Raw genomic sequence first — 16,226 nt, 5'->3', positions numbered from 1 at the left:
TGTTATGTATGTTATGTTTACTTTCAGATGGACATTGCTATTGCTTCCGTTATGATGCATAAGTTATTTGTGGTATTTGTTTTTATGTTAAAAAAAAAAATGCTACCAAAATTAGTGAAATTCTAGGTTAATTCTTTGGATCCCTTGGCGAGGCATTACATTTGGTATCAGAGCCCGAGTTTCTACATTGGGAGCTCTGGGTATTTTGGAACAACTAGAACTTTGAACTAAAGTGTATCTCTTCAACTTGAAACTAGGTAAACTAAAACAGAACTAAAGTGTTACTTATACATTTTTCATACTTCAACACTTAGTTTTCAAAATTGGAAATTTAACTTAAACCTAAACATAGAATTGAACATAGTCTATTGCAACATGTGATTGTAATAGTACTTTGTGCTATTGTAGGATGGTATCTGGGACTAGGTCTTCTGTTAGAGGCCATGGTAGAGGTCGTGGTCGTGGCAGAGCTATTAGTGTCCATGAGTCTGCCCATGAGGGATCGACTCATGTAGAGAGCAGGGAAGAGCACTCTAGTAGGCAATAGGAAGAGAGCTGTGGAGAGGACCAAGCTGAGTTTGAAGAGGTTGGTTTGAGACAAATGATGTAGACTATTCTAGAACGTCTACCTCCTATTCAAGAGTAGCCCAAGGCACATCATACAGAACAAGAGCATAGACCCAGATCTAGAAGTCCTCGAAAGGATCGTTAGAGGTCCATTGTGTCCACTCAGATGAAGGATCTTTCAAGATCCAAGGTTAAGCCTTTCAATGGGCAAGGTTCTGGCTATGTGGCCGAGCAGCGGCTTATTTCCCTCGACAGGATTTTTATGATGTTTGATCTTTATGATGGATGTATATGTCTTCTATGATGATGTATCATGTGTATCATGTGATTATCTTTACTTTGATGTATCATGGAATAGAATAGGTTGATGTACCTTATTCTACATATGTATATTCTTTGAGCTTGTCATACCCTGTGACATGTACATTGGATGATTGAGCATTTGAAATGTAATGTATAAACATTGGACTTATCATTATTATTTCATGTGGATGTTGTACTAGATGGATTCATGTATGTTAGTTGATTTAGATGTAATTCAACGTTAAGGATCTTTAAAGAATGTAATCTGTTATGTATGTTATGTTTACTTTCAGATGGACATTGCTAGTGCTTCCGTTATGATGCATAAGTTATTTGTGGTATTTATTTTCATATTAAAAAAAAAAATGCTACCAAAATTAGTGAAATTCTAGGTTAATTCTTTTGATCCCTTGGCGGGGCATTACACACTATTAAATGTGACCTTGTTAGAGGATTTAACCACCCTATTAGAAGTGGGCTTGGTTAGAGGACTTTAGAACATTGACTTGGAATGCAACCCTAATAAAGGATTTACAAATCGCTATTAGGCCAACCTAAGTCCATAGGATTTTTAGATCTAATACAATTGCTAGGGAGTATTAGAAAATCTTGACTTGACTACAATATACAACTTATCTTGTAGATCTCGGATCACTTCTCAGCTCATACCCTTGCCTAGCCTTTAATCTCTATAATTCTTGACAGATTGTCCTTATTTCAAGCTTTGTCTCCTTAAGTCTCCATACTCAATGTACTAGTGCAATCATCTCTTCATGACCACTCGTAGAAGCAGAGCCTCTGTGCTCTTCCTTCTCCTAGATGTCTCCTCCTTGATACCCTTCTAACCACTTTGCAGACTTGGCTCTTCAACAACAATAATATCAACAGCTCTTTGCTTCTTGGTCTATGACTTCTTAAATAAAAGTCTTGGAGTACCTTTTCCCACTTGATTCTTCCAGTTTTCAATTTCAATTCACATGGATTAGGTAGGATTCATTGCATCTAACCCATATTCTGTTTCCTCTAGAAACTTCATGAATAATCCTTTAGAATTCACCCAAAAATGGTTTACATAGGATTTTGTGCCACCAACTCATCATCCCTATCTTCCAACTCATTCACAGAATTCAATGTAACCATTATGTCAGCTTAGATTTGGCGAATCTTCATCTTTTGAAATAATGTAGCAACTCAACACTATTGAAATACTGGTGCTCGGCACATACTATATTACTTGACATCAACTACAAATTTTTTGATGCTCAACACCTAATCTTCACTCAGCACATGAAGATCACTCGATACACACTAGAAATTTTTGTTACTCAACTTCTACTAAAAATTTTCTCGGCCTCAACTAACTTGCTCGACACCCATTAATGATCTTAGTTGAAGCTTTGCAGTCAACCTTGTTACAACTTCTTCCTCTAATACTTCTAAGTGTGACCATCCTCTGCATCTTTGAGTATGTCATCAATACATTACTTAACCATTGTCTTAACTGATCCTTGCACATCATTACAACATCATAACTCAACCTTTCCCTTAGGTGCTCTTGTTACATCCTGTTGATCAAATCCTCTTCATCAATCAACTAAGTGATAGTACTTGGATCTTATAAGAAAATATCATCCTTACAAATAGAAAGTTTGAAATCAATGATTAAAACATGATTGAAAACATTCTTTTACAATAATCTCCCTCTTTGATCTTCAACAATAATGAGCTTTTTCAATCAGATCTCTAAGAATCTCGCTCTTTAGCATTGATGGCAAACCAAACTGATCAACCATCAAACTAAACTATTCAACCACAAGCTTACTAGTTTAGAATAGTAAGTCAAATGCCAAAAAGTAAGTTTTAACATCACATCTCCTTCTACTATTCTAATTGCTTCATTTTAGTTTCTCCCTCTTTGCTGCTGTATCCTTGTTCTTCGTCTTTCTCCCTTAGTATTGCTTATCTTCTGCTATTTTGATCAACCTCTAATTATTCTTGTGAACTTCTCCCCCTATCTTCTTTGATCAATTTTAAACATCTTCAATAGTTGTTGATTAGTTGTCTACTTCTCTCTCTTTTACAACAATACCAAAGACATATTAGCATCTTTAATATGCAAGTATAGCTTTTACAAGTTTATTTAATGTCTCCCTCTATTGCCTTACTTGTGACTAATTTGAAATTTCAACACTTCCACTACTTTAGGCATGAATCCCAAAGTAAACATCCTCTACATCAATGTATAAAATCTTCAAGATTCAGCTTATTTGATGCAGGGCATACTTGCTTTTTGTTTTAAGTAGCCTTAGCTAGGGGTATCACCCCTAACTTACCTCTAAGATACTCAAAAACATCTTTTGGTAGTGCTTTTGTGAAGATATTAGCAATCTATTCAATTGAGCTAACATATTCCATCTTCACTTGTTTGTCTTCCACCAACTCTCTTACATAGTGATACTTGATTGCAATATGCTTAGTTTGAGCATGCATTACTGGATTCTTTGATCTATTGATAGTACTTGTATTATGACAATAAAGTATCACAGGCTCATTTACTTCTTCCTTCATACCTTATAGCAAATGTTTGATCCATACAATATTGTTGCAGTTTATAGTAGCTACCACATATTCAGCTTCAACAGTAGACTGTGAGGTGCAACTTTGCTTTTTGCTAGTCCAAGTAATCAACCTTTTTCCTAAGAAAAGTGCTCCTCCACTGGTGCTTTTTCTATCATCAATGTTACCTTCCCAATCTACATTAGTGTAAGCTTTTAGTTCAAAATTTTTACTCCTCTTGTAGTACAAACCAAATTCATCAGTTCCTTTTAGGTATCTCAATATTCTTTTCACTACCATTAAGTGATTTTCTCTTGGATTTGCAAAAAATTTGGCCACTATTCTAACTGCTAATGCAATGTCTGGTCTACTGTGTACAACATATTGCAACTTTCCAATCATAGACCTATACAATGTCTGATTTACTTCAGCAGACTCATCATTCTTGGATAGTTTATGGCTTGTTGCCATTGGTGTGCTGACTGGTTTTGAGTCTTCTAGCCCAAATGTTTTGAGTACTTCCTTGATGTATTTGGATTGGGTTAGAAATATGCCATGCTTTAACTAATGTACTTGTAATCCAACAAAGAATTTGATTTCTCCAAACATTGACATCTCAAATTGATGCTTCATTTGATCAGCAAAATCTTTGCATAAAACACCTTTTCCTCCAAATATTATATCATCAACAAAGATTTTTGATATCAAAATGTCTTTACTTTCTTTAGCTTTGATGTACAAGTTGCTGTTGTCATCTATTCTTTCAAATCCTATCTTCACAAGATATTTGTGCAACCTCTCATACCATGCTCTAGATGCTTGCTTCAATCCATAAAGTTCTTTGTGTAGCTTGTAGACCATCTCCTTGTTCTTCTCATCAACAAATCCCTCTGGTTGTTCTATGTAAACTTCCTCTTATAGTATACCATTTAAAAAATAGGCTTCACATCCATCTGGTAGACTATAAAACCTTTGTATGCAGCATATGCAAATAATGTTCTCACTCCTTCCATTTTTGCAATAGGGGCAAATGTCTCTCCATAATCTAGTCCCTCTTTTTGTGCATAGCCTTTGCAAACTAGTCTAGCTTTGTTTCTTGTTATCTCACCATTGTCATCAAGTTTTTTTTTGAACAACCATTTTGTACCAATCACATTCTTATTAGCTGGTCTAGGAACTAGAGACCATGTTTTGTTCTTCTCAATCTGATCTATCTCTTCTTCCATGGCTTTATACCAGTCATCATCTTGTAGTGCATCTTTCACTATTTTGGGTTCAACTTTTCTTAGTAGACATGATTCATTCCTGAGCCTATTCCTTTTCATTGGTATGGAATTCTTGTCACTAATGATTTGATTTGTAGGGTGATGTTTTCTCACATACTTGGCTAATCTGGGTTTAGTCCTTCTTTCCACATTTGATCCTTCAACTTCAGAGTCATTTTGTTCTTCTTCATCTAGAATTTCATCATTCCTTTCTTGCATATTATTTTCAGAATCAGAATGTGCATTTTCTACATTTTGCAACTTAGCTTCTAAATGTAGCTTGGCATTCACATGCTAAGACTTGACAGATACTGAAGTTTGTTGCTAATTCCCAACTTGATTTGCAGCATTGTCTTCAACTGTCATTCCTTCATAGAAGTATACAAAGGATCTATAATCCTCTATTTGTTTTGACTCATCAACTTGAACTTCTGCATGCTCATCAAAATTTACGTTTGTGCTCTCCAAAAATTTGTTAATGTTAGTATTCAAACACTTATATGCCTTACTTCTAGTGGAGTATCCAAGAAATATGCCTTCATCACTTTTTGCATCAAACTTGCCATTTCTAGTATCTTTTAGAATATAGCATTTACAACCAAATACTTTTAAATGTTTAACATTAGGTGAATGACCATACCATAATAGAAAAGGTATTGCATTTATACCTTTCTTGACTTGAACTCTATTCAGTGTGTAGATTGCAGTACTTACAGCTTCTCTCTAGTACTTAAGTGCAACATTTTTCTCCATCATCAAGGTTCTAGCACAATCAATCACTGACCTATTCCTCCTTTTAGCTATACCATTCTGTGGTGGAGTTCTTGGTGTTGATGTTTTCCTTTTGATACCTTTGTCATTGCAAAATATTTTAAACTCTCTTGATGTGAACTTACCTCCTCTGTTTGACCTTAGGAATTTCAGGTTCTTTCTTGTTTCCTTCTAAAATCTAGCCAAATACCATTTGAAAATTTGAAATGCATTAGATTTTTTCTTTAAGAACATAGTAGTTATCATCCTAGAGTAGTCATCTACAAATAGCATTATGTATCTATCTACTAGGTAGCTTTGCACTTCTATTGGGCCACATAAGTCTATATGGACTAACTCTAGTACTTCTTTGGAAGTTTATGTTTTGCTTTTGAAACTAGACTTAGTCATCTTCCCTAGTTGACATTGTTTATACATTGTGTTTTCAGGTTTCTTCAACTTGGGCAATCCTTTGACTTTCTTTTTCTTGTTGATGCTAATCAGATTATCAAAGTTAACATAACACAACCTTTTATGCCAGAACCATACATCATCAAGTCTAACAAAAATACATGTTGCATCTTCCATATCTAGGTAAAATAGATTACACCTAGTTTATTCACCTTTTCCTATAAGCTTTCTATTAGTGTCATAGATCTGGGGAGTTTTGTTTCCAAATTCAACTTTGCAACCTACATTGCCTAACTGTGATACACTCAACAAGTTGTAGTTCAATCCTTCAACATAGTACGCATTATCACATGAAATTTTCTCTGAGAGTTTAATACAACCTTTTCCTTTGATTTGACATGGGGCGTCATTACCAAATCTAACACTATTTCCATCATATTGAGTAAAGGTAATGAACTTACTTTTATCTCTTGTCATGTAATGTGATTATCCACTATCTATGGTCCACTTGTCATTCTTGTTCACACAAGTAACCAATGCTGTTGCTTCATCTTCATCTTTATCTGATTCATCCTTCATGGCTACATAGACTACTTCATCATCATTCTCATCAGAGTCTTCTTCAACAATGTAACATCTCTTGCCTTTCTCTTTGTAATCTTTGCTGTCATCTTCTCTTTTGTTCCTATAATTGTTGCCTTCTTTGTAGTTCTTCTTCTGTGGACACCTTGTAACTATATGACCTACTTCATTGCAATTGAAACATATGATAGGGAGCTTACCTTTTAATTTTCCTTTACCTCTATGGAATCTCCTAACTAGTAGTGCTTCTAACTATTCCACATCTTCCTCATTTGTGCTGCTATCATTGGATGCATGTTTTCCTTTTCTTCTTTTCTTTCTTGATGTGTCCTCCTCAATATCTTTTATTTTCATCCTAGCCTTGAAAGTAGATTCAAGGTTCTTAGGTTTGTAGTTATCAAAATTGAATAACTCAAATGTAGTAAGTCTTCCCACTACTCCTTCAAAGGTTAGTGTGTTCCCTTGAACACACCTCAGCTCTTGAATGGCTGAAACTCTTATAGCATAGATAGGGAGTAGAGTTCTTAAGTATTTGTTGGTAGCTATTTCTTCTTCCAATTATCCACCTAGACTTATTATTGCACTCACCACTTCTTTCATTCTTGTAGCGTACTGAGCAACATTTTCACCTTCTTCCATCTTCATGTCATCAACCTTTCCTCTTAAGCTTTCTCTCTTTACTCTCTGAACATTCTAATCTCCTCCATAGATTTTTGATAAGCTTTTCCACATCTTGAATGTAGTGTCACAATCTTTAATGTCATCATATTTTGCATAGCTGAGTGCAGAGGAAATCTCTGACATTGCTTGGTTATGCTCCTTTTTATTCAAATCATTTGTAGTAAGAGGTCCTATTGGAGTTACATGTTCTATTCCAATTGAGGTTTGTGCATAGTCACCTATTGATCCAAGGTGCAATTTCATCAGACTCTACCATGCAAAAAAGTTGTCTTTCTTGAGCTTGGAAACTTCTCTCTTAGACATCTTAATCTTTCTACTTCTAGTAACTTGAAACTAAATCAGAAAATGGCTCTGATACCAATTGTTAGAATTGCTTTACAATAACTGAAGAAGGGGGGGGTGGGGGGGAATTAGTTATTCAAGGTTCAGATGTCCTATTCAAACTTTTCACTAAGTATAGCAAACTCATCCAACCATTCATTAATCCAAGCTTTAACTTATCTAATCAACAAGTTATTGTAAATTAACATGCAAGCATAACACATAAGAAATCAACACATGACAGAGTAATTTACGTGGAAACCTAATTTGGGAAAAACCACCAATAACATGCTACTCAATTCTCACTCTTCTGAAGTGATGCCCTGTGAAAGGCCTTTCCAGTTAAAGGCTTATAACACACTGTTAAATGTGACCTTGTTAGAGGATTTAACCACCTTGTTAGAAATGGGCCTGGTTAGAGGACTTTAGAACATTCACTTGGAATGCCACCCTATTAAAGGATTTACAAATAGCTGTCAGGCCAATAAGATTTTTAGATCTAATACAATTGCTAGAGAGTATTAGAAAATATTTACTTGACTACAACATACAACTTATCTTGTAGATCTTAGATCACTTCTCAGCTCATACCCTTGCCTGGCCTTTAATCTCTGTAACTCTTGACAACTTATCCTTCTTTCAACCTTTATCTCCTTGAGTCTCCACACTCAATGTACTAGTGCAATCATCTCTTCATGACCACTCGTAGAAGTAGAGCCTCTGTGCTCTTCCTTCTCCTAGATGTCTCCTCCTTGACACCTTTCTAACCACTTTGCAGACTTGGCTCTTCAGCAGCAACAATATCAACAACTCTTTGCTTCTTGGTCTATGACTATTTAAATAGAAGTCTTGGAGTACCTTTTCCTATTTGATTCTTCCATTTTTCAATTTCAATTCACATGGATTAGGTATGATTCATTGCATCTAACCCATATTTTGTTTCCTCTAGAAACTTCATGAATAATCCTTTAGAATTCACCCAAAAATGGTTTACACAAGATTTTGTGCCACCAAATCATCATCGTTATCTTCCAACTCATTCAAAAAATTCAATGTAACCACTATTTTGGCTTAGATTTGGTGAATCTTCATCTTTTGAAATAATGCAGTAGCTTGACACTATTGAAATACTGGTGCTCGACACATACTGTGTTACTCAGCATCAACTGAAATTTTTTTGATGCTTGACACTTGATCTTCACTCAGGACATGAAGATCACTCGGCACACACTAGAAATTTTTGTTACTTGGCTTCTACTAAAAATTTTCTTGGCCTCAACTAACTTGCTTGATACCCACTAATGATCTTAGTTCAAGCTTTGCAGTCAACCTTGTTACAACTTCTTCCTCCAATGTTTCTAAGTGTGACCATCCTTTGTATCTTTGAGTATGTCAGCAATACATTACTTAACCATTATCTTAACTAATCCTTGCACTTCATTACAACATCATAACTCAACATTTCCCTTAGTTGCTCTTGTTACATATTGTTGATCAAATCCTCTTCATCAATCAACTAAGTGATAGTACTTGGATCTTATAAGAAAATATTATCCCTACAAATAGTAGGTTTGACATCAATGACAAAAAAATGATTGAAAACATTCTTTTACAACAATCTCCCTCTTTAATCTTCAACAACAATGAGCTTTTTCAATCATATCTCCAACAAGGACCTCAATGGTCACTGAAAGGGAGATGTTGGATTAGGATCTTTCAGTTTGCACACCTCTAAGGTAACACACTTTAGTGTTTAGCACACTTTGTGGATAGACACACCTTTATACTAGCACACCTATGGACCTTAGTTATCACGAAAAATTAAAAATTAGAAATTTTGAATGCTACAAAATTTTGGACTTGGAATTTTCCCAATCCGTGTGATTTTAGACTTAGAAATTTGTAGTTAGGTCCTCCTTCTAGTGCCACTTCTATTTAGTGGTCATTTTTTATGATGCCAATGACATAAATCCTTATGAATTTATCTCTTTAAAAGTTGATCGAATTGGCCAACTACAAGATTTTGGATGGTTGTTTTTCAACCTACTAGGTATCTCAATCAAAGATAAATGTGAATGTTCACAAGGAGGCTTTTGCTAGTACTTTAATCCACAAAAATGTTGAAAGAATGCAATCCAAAAACCAATTCATTTTTGTATTTTCTAATTTTTTTAATGATAAATGCAAATTATAACAATGCAACTATATGAATTCCTATTTTAACAACATTTTCAAAAGCAAATAATAGAGTTAGGGTAGCAAGAATTAAAAATAAATTGTTGAAAATGAAATTCCTAATGGACATAAGTCAAAGTAACAATGCTTTTGTGAATTAAATATTCAAAAGGATGAGTAGAAAACTAATGAAATTGGGAGCAATGCTTCCTTAAATCTACCAATACAATCATAAAAAGGAACAATGAAAATTGTAAGGTGTTTCACAATTCATCAAATCATATAGCCACATAAAGTGTGCTTCACTCAAAGGTGATCCTTTCTCTAGTTTGTCACAATAGAAGGAATTTATTATCATATAAAAAACACCAAAACTAATTGATCACACAAGAATTAACATACAATAAATCCATTGGATCCATCACTACTCATGAACATAAAATTCATAAAGAAAACACACATTCTAGCAAGAAACACTAAATAGATAATGAGAGCACAAATAACATACTTTATTGCATCAAAATACCAACCTTGAATAAATAATATATCTCTACATTTATAGGAAACCCCATCCTTAATGAAAATTTTGGATCCAGGGCTTTTTCCTTGAATTAAGCATGCTAAAATCACCAATTTTAAGCAAGTAATGTACAAACAAACTCCTAAGTACGTGGTAAGTAGGTCTTCACTCTTATTTTTATTAATTACATGGTGCATGGACCTTTACATGTCTCAAAAAACTCATAAATAAGGAAAAATAAGAAGAGAGGACTTGGGATGACTTGGTAGTCTCTAGTACTTCTTTAGAGGAAATATTGAGCTTCAATGTGAGTCTCTTCTAGATAAACTACCGCTAAAATGGATTTTTGGTGCATGAAACACTTAGAAAATGGATCTACTAGTTAATTGTCAATGCTACCACAACTGATCCAAAATTTTTGGTGCACCAATATGGTTGGCGCATCCTGTAAAAATTGTACCTCTATATTTGACACACCTTTGCACTGGTGCACCTTTGTGTGGCAAGACCAAAATTGATAGAATTTATCTAAGTGTCAAAACTTCAATTTCCAACATCTAGGTTTTGTGACCGTTCCACCAAAATGATGTCTAGATGTGCTGCCTTGAAGTTTTGAATCATGGCAATAATCTCTAGGGTGTTATGCAAGTCTAAAGCTTTATACTTCATTCTCAATGATACTCACTAACTTCTTACCTAACCCCTTCAAAATTCTCTATCTTGGAGTCCAACTCTATGAGTGCTTCCCTAGCTCTAAAAATGTGCCAAATATCATCTTTGGAGGATACAGTTTCAAAAGGGGCTTAAAACTATTGCACTATTGCTTCGATAGAGAAAAATTGAGTTCTAGAGTCATCTTCAAAAATATCTAAACTAGCCACACTATAATATCTATTAGCTTCCAAAATTTGATTGAGGACTCTTTTCTTCACATCCTTGATACCCTCATACGACTTGATCATCAGCTTGTTTCCAGCCACTATTTTCTCTTTCCAATCATCTACTTTTTCTAAATCTTATATTGAATATACATCTAACAACATTAAATACTATGATCCATAATTTACTCTAATACTTCTAGGTTGTTGATCCAGGTAGCCATTTTATCCATCAACTCAAAATCTTGGTCTACCATAGTAATTGGTCTATCTGCATTCTTCTATATACCTAGTAATGAGTTCATATTTGATTAAATAATCTACACACCTCTATGCTCAGAACTGTGATGCACCCTCTTACATGCACCCAAAAATGAGCTGCCTTGTTCTTTGGTTGGAGATCATTTGTTGAGGGAAGCCAATAGGGTAACCTTATGATGTCTAGGGCCCAAGGGACTAACTACCTCATTTACATACTCATGTAACATATCATTAAGCTTCCTTAACTCCAAAATCTTAGCCTCATATTTATCCAAGTGCTATAACACTTGTTTAAGGCCTATGGTGGTCAAAAATTTGGCCGTGTCGCGAGTGGCCTTCCCTAATACAACTTCCTTCAGTTGATAATCCTTTGAAGAAATATCCTTGACATCTACATGGGGAAGAGTAATGGATATATGTGTTATCAAATAGTTTATCTAATTCTTACTAATAAAGTTGAGTTGTTTGGGATCACCTTGAATGGGTGCTAGTGTTTTTAATGCCTTTATTAACACCTCTAATCCTTCTACCTCTATATATTCTACTCATCTCCTTTGGCAAGTCAATACCTCTTGCTTCAAAATATCAAAGTAGTGCCCATGGGAGACATGTAGTGGTCTGATGATGAAGTCATTTATGAAACTGGCCTTTTTCCCTTGTCACTCCTCCCAAGGGTCCTCTCTATTCTTGAGGGTTTGATTGATAAAGTGGTTGTTATCATCCTTGGAGGAGAGGTTTTTTATCCTTGCATGTCAATGTTCATTACCTCTCTCCAAAAAAATGTCCTTTCTCTAAAACCTCATCAATGTGGAGTTTGTAGAACTCATCCTATTGGTCATTTAACTGTTAGATCTAGTGATTAGCTATAATAGTGGGGTACTTTCCTATTTTAATAGTAGAGGAGAAGGAGGTGATGGTGGGTTTCTTAGTGGCAGAGGTGGTATACCCACTAGTCCTTGTAGAAGTGGAGGAAATTGATTCAAATCCTCACCTAACAATTCTCTCTATAGAATATCCCTTATCACTCTTCCCTCTAAATGTGTCCCAGTTGGCACAAAATCAAATTCTAAGAGATTGAAGACATTAGAGCCATGTTCTTCTATAGACTCTGTCCATCCCTCCTATTCCTAGTCCACAAACTCTTTAAGTTTAATTGGTTGTTCCAAAATGGAGTAAGGTATTTGGGTCACACTCCTCCATCTTTCCTCTTCTATGCCCCTAGCTGATTGGGTTCTCCTATGAGTGGGAGATATTCAATATCTTCCCCTTATTCTTCCTCTTCTCCTTTAGGTATGGTGTCTATGATTTTAGGAGATGGAGTGCTCTTCTTATTCTTCAGCTTCCTTCTCTTGTCTCCTATCACCATCATTTCAATTCTAGCCTTCTTAGGTACTGATGGAGAGGCCTTTATTTGGGCTAGGGCTTCCCCAGGTGGAGCCTGAGCTTCCTCTTCCTAAGCCTATATTTATTTTCTTTAACCCTTTTTTGGATGGGCTTCCTCCTCCTGCATGGCTTTCTTCTTTTTCTTTCCCTTGACGTTACCACTGTGGAAGTATGCCACTTCCCACTCATGCTTTTATATAGTCTTTAGTCGCATTGTGGACTTTTCTTGGTAACCCAAAATTGTAATTTTAATTCCTTTACCTTTCTTGGGACTTGTTGTAGTTTTTAGTGTTGGTGCATTAGGAATCAACTCCAAGTGGAAAGGCTTCCTCACCAAATCTTTGGTCAATTGAATGAAATGCATGGCCCAATGTTGTATATCATCATTCTCTTCTTGATCGGTCATGACATTCATTACAGACCTCTCAAAGATTATATCAGTGATATATAGTGGGTCCATCACATCTAGGCTATCTTTTTTCCACATCTTCAAAGGTATATTTATATTGAGGGCTCTTTTTACAAATTGTAGACTTATCCTACAATAATTCCTAATTCAAAAATTATAGTCATTGGCATAATTCATCCAGTGATCTTCAATAGTAACATTAGGTATAGGACAAAAACTAAACAATGATGGGCATGGTGAGAGAGAGGGATGGAGCGGGCGGGAATTGCAATTCGAATCACGTTGTTTCAAATCTAGAGAAAGGCGGGAGACAGGAGACCACGTCTGCAGGAGGGCATGCAGCAAGGCATGTAGCAAGCGCAGGGTAGGAAACGGAGGGGAAAGATGAGGATGCCTCAAAGGATGGGGACCCACGGGTTTTGATGCCCCATCCAGGTGAGAAGATTCCCCCTCCCCCCCATGTGGGCAGTGGGCCGTCTGGGACATGGGGACGCTAGTCGAATCTATTCGGGATAAAATCATCAGGTAAATCGTCTTTCCCAAAAGTCATTGACAAATCTGATAAGGAGAAAGGTATTTTTGCTCTGGAAATCCCTAGAGAAATTATTGACCACAATATCCTAAGCATGGTGAACACTCTGGTAGGAAAATTTGTATGGCCAAGACCTAATATTGATGTAGTGAGGACATTTACCAGGAGAAAATGGGACCTTAAAGGGCATGTAGATGTGACTGCTATGGCCAAAGGCTTCATGTCTTTCGAGTTTTCTTGCTCGAAAGATTTTTCTCGTATACTATGCGCTGGGAACTGGTCTTTGGGCAGATCCAACCTAATTTTACAAAAATGGACATCCAACTTGGATTTGAACAATGATTTCCAATCTCAGGTTCCAGTTTGGTTAAGATTTCCAAAACTTCCTTTGGAATATTGGCATGAGGATGTCTTTGATGGCATAGCCAGGACCTTTGGAGAACTCCTCTCCATTGACCCTGTCACAACTGCTAAGAAAAGATTGAACTACACAAGAATCTGTGTAGGAGTCACCGAAGGCCAGGACATGCCTCAAGTTTTAGAACTACAATCTCGTCTGGGAAACATATCTCAAAAGATTGACTATGAAAGTGTGCCTTTTTCTTGTTTCCATTGTAAGAAGGCTGGCCACAAGGCTGGATCATGTCCACTTTTCAAAGGGAAGAGTACGATGGGAAAGGCTCGTCCACAAGGGGGGATAAAAGATTCTCTAGATCCCAAAAAAGAATGGAGGAAAAAAGCATCGCAAGTCAAGGCAAATGGAGAGGCAGAAGAAAAAACAATTTCTGCTCCTAATGCGCCTCAAGAGGAATCAGGGCCTCCTCGGGTGATTGGAAACTTAGGAGGGGGAGAAGAGGAAGGAGTGAAAGACGATTCAACACATCTCCCCAATGCGAAGGAATCTGAGAAGAAATCTGAGGAGATAGGTGAAAAAATGACTCTTCCCCCTCTGGATTCTCAGGAGGATGACTTGAAACTATCCTTTGTCCCAAACTCCATGGAAGAACCAAAGGAGGGGGAACCCATGTCCCAGGACCCTAACTCGGTGTGTTGTCCCCCCCCTTCAACAGTAAATAGAATCATAGAGAGGCTGTCTGCATCGACAATGGAAGATTTGGCAAGAATTGATGCTTGGCTGGACAAAGGACTAGAGGGAGAAGAGAATCCCTGGATGGAAGTCAGGAGTAGAAAGAAGAAGAATAGCAGGGACCCTTCTCCGGTATCTCCCCCTTCTACTAGAAGCATGGCCAAGGCTGATCTCGGCCACAAATCTAACCTAGTGGGAAGGAAAAACAAGAATGAAATCAGGAAAGAGGAAGCCAAAAGAAACATTAAGGATGGTACACAGCGCACCATCCAGGAAGCATGTTCAATAGTTAAATCATGAAGATCTTATCTTGGAATATTCGTGGACTCAATGGAATCCACAAGCAAGAAGTTATTAGAAATATGATAAGGGACCAAAGGCCTGATGTGTTTCTAATCCAGGAAACTAAAATGAAGAAGGAAAGGATGGAAAATATTAAGTTCAACAATAGCATGAAGGGCATAGCCTCTAACTCTGAAGGAGCGTCTGGAGGACTGCTGTTACTTTTCAATGATAAGTATTTCAATATAGTAGCTGAGTATGATGAAGATAACATTCTTTTCTGCAGAGTTCAACATTTGCACACCAATGATTCCTGGTATTTAGTGAATATTTACGCCCCCAATAATAAGAGAGAGAAAAAACTTCTGGACCAAAGTTGGTAATATGGTGCAAGATTGTGACATTCAGAAAGGTATAATCATGGGAGACTTTAACACACCGCTTGAAGATAAAGAGAAAAAGGGAGGTATGCCCCCGGATTGGGAAAGTAAACAGGATCTTTCTAACTTCATAAATAATTTGGCCCTTATGGACGTAGAGCTTAAGGGCGGATCCTTTACCTGGTCAAACAAGAGAAAAGGCCATGATTGCATTCAGGTAAGGCTGGATAGAGCTCTTATATCTTCAGACTGGCTTCAATCCTTCAGCTGCAGACTATCTCTGCTTCCCAGAATTGGTTCGGATCACTCTTCCATTTCTCTTGTTGTTTCCCCTCTGGTACATAGGAGATACCATCCTTTCAGGTTTGAGAAAATGTGGACCTCTCACCCTGACCTCATGGATAATATCAAGCTATGGTGGGGGATAGAGGTGGAGGGCTCAGCCATGTTCAGAGTCACCAGAAAACTTAGCAATGTGAAGAGGATGATTAAAATTTGGAACAAGTCTGATTTTGGTCACATCTTCCATGAAAAGAAAGAGTTATTTGATAATCTAACTATTATCCAAGATTGCATTCAGAAGGAAGGTTACACTGAGACCAACAGGGTTTCGGAGCTCAAGACCCTGTCTAAAATTCATAACATTATTAATAAGGAAGAAAAATTTTGGAGGCAAAGATCGAGGATCACCTGGCTAAAGGAAGGAGATCGGAACACTAAGTTTTTTCACCTAACCACCCTCAAGCACCGTGCTAGTAACAGGATCTATGGTATCAGAAAGGGGCAGGAGCTGTTAACTGAAGAATCTTCCATCTCAGAAGAAGCTGTTTCCTTTTTCTCTAGCCTTCTCTCTGAGGACCCAATGCTTTCCAATTTGGACCAG

This window comes from Cupressus sempervirens, chromosome 4, assembly GCF_028749045.1.
Source record: "Cupressus sempervirens isolate cs-2001-9-10 chromosome 4, ASM2874904v1, whole genome shotgun sequence".
In the NCBI taxonomy this organism is placed as follows: Eukaryota; Viridiplantae; Streptophyta; class Pinopsida; order Cupressales; family Cupressaceae; genus Cupressus; species Cupressus sempervirens.
This window is presented reverse-complemented; position numbering follows the sequence as displayed.